Source organism: Zootoca vivipara, chromosome 11, assembly GCF_965207765.1.
Source record: "Zootoca vivipara chromosome 11, rZooViv2.hap1.1, whole genome shotgun sequence".
NCBI lineage: Eukaryota > Metazoa > Chordata > Lepidosauria > Squamata > Lacertidae > Zootoca > Zootoca vivipara.
In genome coordinates this window covers 12550380-12559519 of record NC_142594.1, presented here as the reverse complement: position 1 = coordinate 12559519, position 9140 = coordinate 12550380, and positions in this window count along the sequence as shown.

Here is a 9140-nt window from a genome sequence, read left to right as displayed (position 1 = left end):
GCAGTGTTTTTGACCTTTCTGGATGTTGCTGTTATCTCTCATCTTCTACCAGGATGAAATGGAAAGTCAAATAAAGGGCAAATCAGCAAATTAACATCCTCAGGGAGGAAACTGGAGAGTGAATAAATTGTGGGACACCAGCAGCACTACATGACGGTTGATGCTTTCATGCAGTCCTCCTCATCAACATTTTCTTCTTCCCAGTGATAATTCTAATCAAATAAAAACCAGGCAAACAAGTTGCAATAAATTAGTTTGAGCAAACACCACCAACTGCCACATCATTTGCAAGTCAATGTGTATTTATACGCTGCTGAACTGTAAATTCTTGGGGTCGGGGAAGCCTCTGGGGGTGAGGGGAAGCAAGGATTTATTTTGCAACATTACTGGCAAATATAAGGGTTAGGATAAAGCATTCCCAAGTGCTACTGAGCTTTATTATTATTATTATTATTATTATTATTATTATTATTACCCCACCCATCTGGCTGGGTTTCCCCAGCCACTCTGGGTGGCTCCCAACAGAATATTAAAAACACAATAAAACATCAAACATTAAAAGCTTCCCTAAACAGGGTTGCCTTCAGATGTCTTCTAAAAGTCAGATAGTTGCTTTTTTCCTTGACATCTGACGGGGGGGGCATTCCACAGGGTGGGTGCCACTACCGAGAAGGCCCTCTACCTGGTTGCCTGTAGCCTTACTTCTCACAATGAGGGAACCGCCAGAAGGCCCTCGGTGCCGGACCTCAGTGTGCGGGCTGAACAATGGGGGTGGAGACACTCCAATAATCTTTTTCAGTAACCCATTTACCTATTTCATGCACAAATCCTGTATTCTTCAAGCACCGCTTTCATTTATCCAACTGTTGGATAGGCCAGAAGGTTTGAATTCTGACAACTCATCTAGTGCAGTAAACAATAAATACAGATCATTCATGGGGGCGGGCAACCTGCCAGAAACAATAAAGGAAAAACATTGAGAAAGGAGGGCTGTGCTACCAGGACAAGTTGTACAGGATCTCAGCTTATCACTGCAGTTCTGTTCAGTTTCTACAGCTTTGAAGTGCCTGATCCCATGCCAGCTGCAAAGGCTGTTCCAGCTCCCTCCTCCCTATGTCAAAGAAGATGTGCGGGTGGGGAGAGAAACATATTGTTGCATGTCACCCCAATCACTGAGAGGAGTGAGATTCCAGGGGTTCCAGACACTTTCCCGGGGTTCATGTTCCATTCAGAATGAGGTACAGCAGAGACTGTGGTGTCTTTACGATATATGGTTTATTCACATATATGCAACCTGAGCTTACGATGGAGGGGCTCATGGCATCAACACTCCGAAAAGGTCTTGCTTCTCCCATTGCCACAGTTAAGAGCAGTAGATTCTTAATCTGGGGGACCGGGTTCGTGTCTCCGCACCTCCACATGCAGCTGCTGGGTGTCCTTGGGCTAGTCACACTTCTCTGAAGTCTCTCAGCCCCACTCACCTCACAGAGTGTTTGTTGTGGGGGAGAGGAAGGAAAAGGAGAATGTTAGCCACTTTGTGACTCCTTAGGGTAGTGATAAAGCGGGATATCAAATCCAAACTCTTCTTCTTCTTGGTCTGAAGCAGAAATCAAGGGTCCATACTTAGGGACATTACCAAGAAGCTGGTCTGACTATTCCAGCAATGGAATCCTTGCTGGATCCAGCAATTAGAAGGGACTCATGCATACAGCCTAACCCTGCCAAAACAACAGCAGCAACTCACAACAATTCTAATGGTTTGTCCTGCTGGCTTTCAAGCTGGCTTTGTCAAAATCAGTGTCAACTTGTCCTTTTTTAATGTGTTTCCCACACACACAATGCTGATAGCCTTGAACTTGTTAATGTCTTTCACCTGCATTTTCCAAATTACTAACAGCCTCCAGCTTTTTGAGGTTGTAAAAGCATTTTGGCTCTGGTGTGCAAATAATTCAGATTCTATATTCCTGAATTCAGTAGTGGCACAACAACTATTAAAGATGCCCTTTCCTTCTCTCTGTGGTGGCTTTTATTTACGTGGACGTTGCCACCCTTCCACCTCCCTTTAGAGTTCTCAAACAGAAGTCATTTATATAGGTGGTTTTTGCAGCAGGTAATTGTGTTAAAATCTTCAACTGGTCATCAAATTGCATTGCACTCTATAAACAACTTCCTCTGTTCTTCTGAAAAAGTGGTATCAATATGTCCATAATGAAAAATATTCCTGAAGCGCTCAAGGAGTTGCTACTGTTTTTCCAGCAATAGAATTTGCAGGGAAAGAGTCTGCGTACTTGTATACTTCTGAATTCAATGAATTTCTGGATTCTACTAATTACAGAAACCAATAAGTTTATCCTATCAAAAAACAATTGCGGTCTTTTCATGATTAACCTGGGTGTGCTGTATTTAATATGGAGGATAACAGGACCCCTTTGGGCCATAATGAATGACCCCAATGAAGCATTTAGAACAAATGTACACACTGATTGGGTGTCCTCAAATATCTAAACTGATGAAACTGTGGAAAAGAACTTACTCACTAGATGTCACTCTACTCCTTCAAATCTCAGATTGTGGTTAAGTCAGCCAGGGATGTTTTTCACTGTGAGTTAGAATCTCCACACAAAAAAACAAGGAATATTCAGTGTTATGTTGGAGGGGATGCCAGGAAACAGGGAATTATGTTCATATGTGGTGGGGGTGTAAATGTGTACAAATATGTACATTTTTTTGGCAAGGGGTGTTTAAGGAAATAACAGAAATCACTGAGTTAAAGCTGACCGAAAATCCAGAGGTAGCATTATTACCAATTTACGATGGTGTGGAAGGTTCATAGGCTATGAAGGACATGCTCACAAATTTATTGGTAGCTGCACGAATTATTATAGCTACGGTAGGAAGTGGAAGGGGCAAGCAGAATATAAAAGGGAAGAATGGTATAAAGAGATGTGTGATATAGCTATTAATGATAAAGGTAAGATGGGGAATATGCAGGAGAAATTATTTTGAGGAGATATGGAGGGGGTTTGTAGAATTTGTACTGTTAAAACGGAAAGGGGTCAAACCATCGCAAGAGGTGTTGAAATTTTGGGAGGTTGGATAGTTACAATGGAATGGTCTCAGTGGTGGGGTGCACAATTTTATTCTTATTTATTTATGATTATTACTTTGTCAAAATAAATAAAAAATTTTATAAAAAACCCACACAAAAAGAAAAGGGGAAAAATAATCTCCACTGTTCCCCCATTCACATTTAATGGGGAAGCTACGTAACATAATCAAATATTTATTCTCCTGTGTTTTCCCTGTGCTTTATCCAGTTTCTTTTGAGAACTCACAAAGCCTCTTTTTTCTTCTTTTTCTTCTTTTCTGATGGGTGGGGTGGAAAACTGAACAGTAGTAGCATGATTGCTGCAGGCATAGATTATTTTGGCAAGGTAGTTCCACCCTTTCTGAAGGGACGTAGTTTTGACATGTGCGCCTTGATCCAAACAATTCCAATGTGCTCCAGTTCAGGGGGACAGATCTGGGGACAAAAAGTAGCCTGTTGGTTCCTGCTTAATTGTTTTAGATAGATACTTTATTGTCCTTGTACATAGTACAATGAAATTGAATGCCGTCCCATGAAAACAAAAACAAAAACAAAAACACAATTACCGGTACAGCCACACATACATACACACACACACATCGCAACTCCCCAATATCATATTATTTAGTTACATATTATTGGAGCCTCAGCTTCAGGATCTGTCCTACCAGTGAGCACTCAGGGCTGATTTCCTTCAGAATGGATAGGTTTGATCTTCTTGCAGTCCATGGGGCTCTCAAGAGTCTCCTCTCCAGGGGGGAGAGCAGCGAGAGCGACGTTGCGCCCCAAAGAACCCCGGGTCGAGCATCCCGGGGATGAAATTGCTCAGCAGAGCCCCAATCCGGACTCCCCAACTCTCCGGTAAGCTCTAATAAGAGCCCCGGAGCAAGAAGGGTAGTAGTCACGGGGGGCATCTTGAGCGACAGCGTTACCCTAACGGAGTGAAGCTCCGAGCCGGAGGCTGAGAGCGCTGGATACTTCCAAAGAACAAGCTGGAAAAAAGACTGTGAGTAAAGGATTTAAAAGCATTTTATTGGATTATAATTTGGAAATGGGAGAGAGAGAAAAACGGAAGCCACCTCCTCCCACTGGTAGTTTTAAGAAGCAGTTAATAAAAGTACCCGAAGCCGAGATCAGAAGTTTCTTTTTAATATAAAGATATCTTCAAGGACTTAAAAAAGATTCTCCCCTGGAAGCAGGGTAAAAGGGGAGAAGGATATTGATGATTAAAATTCCCGACAAAGAGAGGAATCAGAATTGGGAAAAGCCTATTTTTTCCCTGGAGCCGGCAGCCCTGACAGATCAGTGAGTTTATTAGGATATTATAAAGGAAAAGAAGGAAAAGAGTTTTTGACTTTCTGGAATTCATATGTTAAATATTTGTATAGAATTTAATGTAATAGGACTTTGAGAAGATACATTGCAGCCAGTTTTGTGAAAATGCGGTTGGGGAAATAAGTAGTGACTATTTCCCGTCCTCCAAGACAAGTTTTGACCTTGAAAGGACTGGAAAATGTCAACAAAAGTGTATCCACCTGGGTTTCAGCAAAATGTTTTGAGAAGCCTGTGGGAACTGAAAACTGGAATGTACCATGACGGAATACAACTGCAAGAAATAAAGCAGCAACTACAGATGGAGGACACTAATGATGGAATACCAGACGAAGACAGTACAGAAATTGAATCGAAAGACAGTGACAGTGATAGTGTAAACCAAAATGAAGTCCACCACGAAGGAAAAGAGGAATACGTACAACAAGAAGGCTTGAGGAATATCCCTCTTATGTGGAGGGAAGGACAGGAACTTGTAGGAATTCAGAACAAGGAAAAGGACGTTCAAAGAAGTGGGAAAATCCCGGGGGGGGGGCACAATGATTGCTGGGTTGTAAAACATTGGAGAAAGGGGGTGGGATGAAAGGAGAATGGACATTTGATTACTAGGACTGATTAAAAGGACTGAAAACTGGACTGACGATTATGGAACTTGCTAGAATGGAAGGGGTTAGCTGGGAATAGGGGAAGAGAAGGTATATTAGAGGATAGTCTTATAGTGAATTAAAATTGGGAATGAAAAAATGGTTTAAACGTTATGGAGGTTTTTGGAGGAAAATTTAGGCAAGGGAAGAAAACAGATTTTGAATAGGTTGAATTAAGATATGTTATGAAAATGATAATATTAAATTTAGAATGTTGTAAGAAGTTATAAGAAAAAGGATTAGTATATTTAAAAGAAGGTTAGAAAAATTGGCAAAAAGAAAGGGGACAATGATAAGAAAACTGTTAAAGGAGAATTTAAAATGAAGACCGGGGAAGGGGGGAGGTAGGGGAAGCCTTCAAAATAATGTTTATGGATAATGAATGGATATGGTATTTTTCTTCTTCTTTTTTGTTTTTGTTTTTCTGTTTTTCTTTTCTCTTTTCATTTTTTGTGGGGGGGGGGTGGGGCTTTTCTTTTTTATAAGATATGTATAGATAGATAGATAGTTGGGTGGACTCCCTCCTTAATCTTCCCTCGCCATCCTAGAGCTTCCTGGTGGCAGGAGGGGGCTCTGGGGGGGGAGAGGGAGGAGGGGACAAACCCAATTATAAAATGGACCACCTTCAACTATCCACTTTGCATGGGACTCTCTCGTGGCAGGAGTGGGCTCGTGGGGGGGGGTAGAAGAAGAGGGAGAATATGTTATGTACGTCTTGCTTTATTGTGTAAAATTAATAAAAATTATTATAAAAAAAGAGTCTCCTCCAGCACCATAATTCAAAAGCATCAATTCTTTAGCAATCAGCCTTCTTTATGGTCCAGCTCTCACTTCCATACATCACTACAGTACTGGGAAAACCATAGCTTTAACTATATGGACCTTTGTTGGCAAGGTGATGTCTCTGCTTTTTAAGATGCTGTCAAGGTTTGTCATTGCTTTTCTCCCAAGAAGCAGGCGTCTTTTAATTTCGTGACTGCTGTCACCATCTGCAGTGATCATGGAACCCTAGAAAGTAAAATCTCTCACTGCCTCCATTTCTTCCCCTTCTATTTGCCAGGAGGTGATGGGACTACTACCAAAGGGTAGTAGTCAACTACATTTTACTCAGAGTAGACCAATAGAAATTAAGGCTCAGGTAAATTAATTTGAGTAGGTCTGATTAGCATTTAGTTGAATGGCACCCAGAGAATCTTACCTTAAAGATAATCAAATTTATTATGGCATAAGAAGACACTACGGTCCATTTCATTAGATGCATCAAATGCTATCCTGAGTTTCAGAGGTGTGTGTGTGTGTGTACACGGACACACACACACACACACACACACACACACACACACACACACACACACACGGCTTGTGGAAATAAGATGTAAACTTAGTGAGAGGACTTTGGTATATAAAGGTTGGTTCTGTTGCCGGCCCTACTATTGGGCAGAATTAAACAACCACCTCAGCCAACGGTTACGATGAGTGGGGCGTGATGGTGAAGTGTTGATGGGCAAGGGCTATGCGGAACTTAAAGAACTTTTTTCTCACTTGCCTTTATAATTTTAACTATATGCTCCTCAGACTCGTTGGGCAAGGCTCCCACCTTTGACATGAAGCATTTTTGCTTCTTCCTCCCTCCTTGAAACCTTAAACCTAGGAAGGGCCTGTGTAACCCACTGCTGTGCATTACTTTAACAAGGGCAAACACATTCATTAGGAGAGGTGAGGCAAAGAGCAGCCACCATTATGGGCAACTACCTCAGAAAGTTTAGATATGCCCAATGTTACCTTTCTGTAAGGCCCTGAACCTTTAAGTGCAGGTTGGTAGTGAGGCTTCCCTTAAACTTTCAAAATGAGTTATGAATTTCCTCAGCACTGTAAGATTCCCTCTTTTTTTGGTTGATATCTTTTTTGTTATAAAGGGCTCTAAATTTTAGTTCCTGAGCATGATGACTTTTGGGGAAACTGCTGTGGAGCTGAGGTGAATGTGAAGAAATTGTTTCTGCTCCTGTCAGCGTGAAGCTCAAACTTCATGAGGCCACATCCCAAAAGATATTTCTGTGGAAAGATTGTCCTATATGTTATTAATTTCACGACACTTCTGTAAATGATAGCATTTTTGTTAAATCCTCATTGATGTATTGATATTTAAGATAAGTCGTGACCGACTCTGGGGTTGCGGTGCTCATCTCGCGTTATTGGCCGAGGGAGCCGGCGTACAGCTTCCAGACCATGTGGCCAGTATGACAAAGCCGCCTCTGGCGAACCAGAGCAGCACGCAGAAACACTGTTTACCTTCCCACTGTAGCGGTACCTATTTATCTATTTGCACTTTGACATGCTTTCGAACTGCTAGGTTGGCAGTTCATGTTATTTACCTCTGTATAAAATCTTTGCTATGAGTCCCTCCAGACGAGATCCTAAACCTTTGATAAACAAACTAAATAAGTTAAATAGTTACATCTGTATGCCAAGCCTTCTGAGGTAAAATGGTGCCGCTACACATCACTAAAATCATATGTGAAAGCACCCCCACTTTGTTCTTATTTTCATTTATTGAACATACGTGTACGGAATCTTAATTAATGGAAATGATTATGGCAATGTGCCCTATCTTTAGTGCCATGAAATATAATTTTCATTTCCCTCAAACAACCAGGCACACTCAGTTCCTCTCTTGCAATTCTTGGTTGCCCTGTATTAGCTAAAGGGCAACATCCTGACCATAATGGATGCCCATGATGCTCTGTAGCCAATGCAGCTTCTGACTTTCAACTCTGAAATGTCTGTGTCCAATTTCCGCTCAGGGCAAATGTTACTATGGTCCATTGGATGTTGGGTCTGTTTCTACAATAGTATGTACGTCAGCTTTTTAACATTCTCTTCTTCAATGAACACTTGATCTATGGAGATAATGGTATTGTGTTGTGCTGATGTCCTCCTTGACTGACCATGCTGTGGAACCGTAATGCCCATGATTATTTGCCCATGCAAATACTTCAACTGGCCATGAGATTATGCATCTGTGCAGAATATCTTCTTCTTCTTCTTTTTAATCATTTTTATTGTTTTTCCATATACAAAGTTATAAACAAAGAACTGTAAAGTATATTCATATAGAGATTCCTCCGAATCTCAGGACTTCCCCCCATCCCCACCATGGGGTCCCATTTTAAACATTTAATAAATAAGAAGACAAAGGGAAAACAATTTAAATAAGATCCAAAAAGAACTCGAGGAAAAAGAAAAAGAATTAGTAAAAAAACCCAAAGATACTAAAGTGGCATCTGAAATTAAGATTCTGCAAACAGAGTTATCAATATTAACGGGACAAGAAATGGAGAAAAAAATTAAGTGGGCCAAACAAAGAAATTTTGAAATGGGGGGGAAAGTGGGGAAGTTATTGGCTTGGCAATTAAAAAAGAAACAGAATGAAAGAATAATCACAAATATCAAAATGGATGGGAAAAATTGGGTTAAGAGAGAAAATATACATAAATGCTTCATGAAATATTATGGGAATTTGTATAAAGGAGACCAAATTAATGAGAAAATGATAAGAGAATATATCAGAAACCATAAGTTAGAAAAGATAAGGGAGGAAGAGAAAGAGAGGTTAAATAAACCCATTTCCTTGCAAGAGGTACATGAAGCAATTGGGAATTTAAAAGCAGGGAAGTCCCCTGGTACGGATGGGCTCACTAGCCAGCATTACAAAACCCTCAAAGAAGAAATAGGAGAGACTTATGTGAAAGTAGTCAATAAAATAATGGAAGAAGGGAAAATGCCCCAGTCTCGGCAAGAGGCTTTTATAACTCTCATACCGAAGGGAGACAAAATGGATTCAGTAGAGAACTTTAGGCCCATTTCCCTATTAAATGTTGATTACAAGATATTCGCAGCAATCATGGCAAAAAGATTAAAGGGGGTGCTAAATAGAATCATAGAAAAAGAACAACAAGGATTTCTCCCCCAAAGGAGGATGAACAATAATGTTAGAATTCTGATCAATTTGATTGAATACCTTGATTGGAACCCTGGTCGGGAAGCTGCCTTGATATTCCTGGACGCGGAGAAGGCAT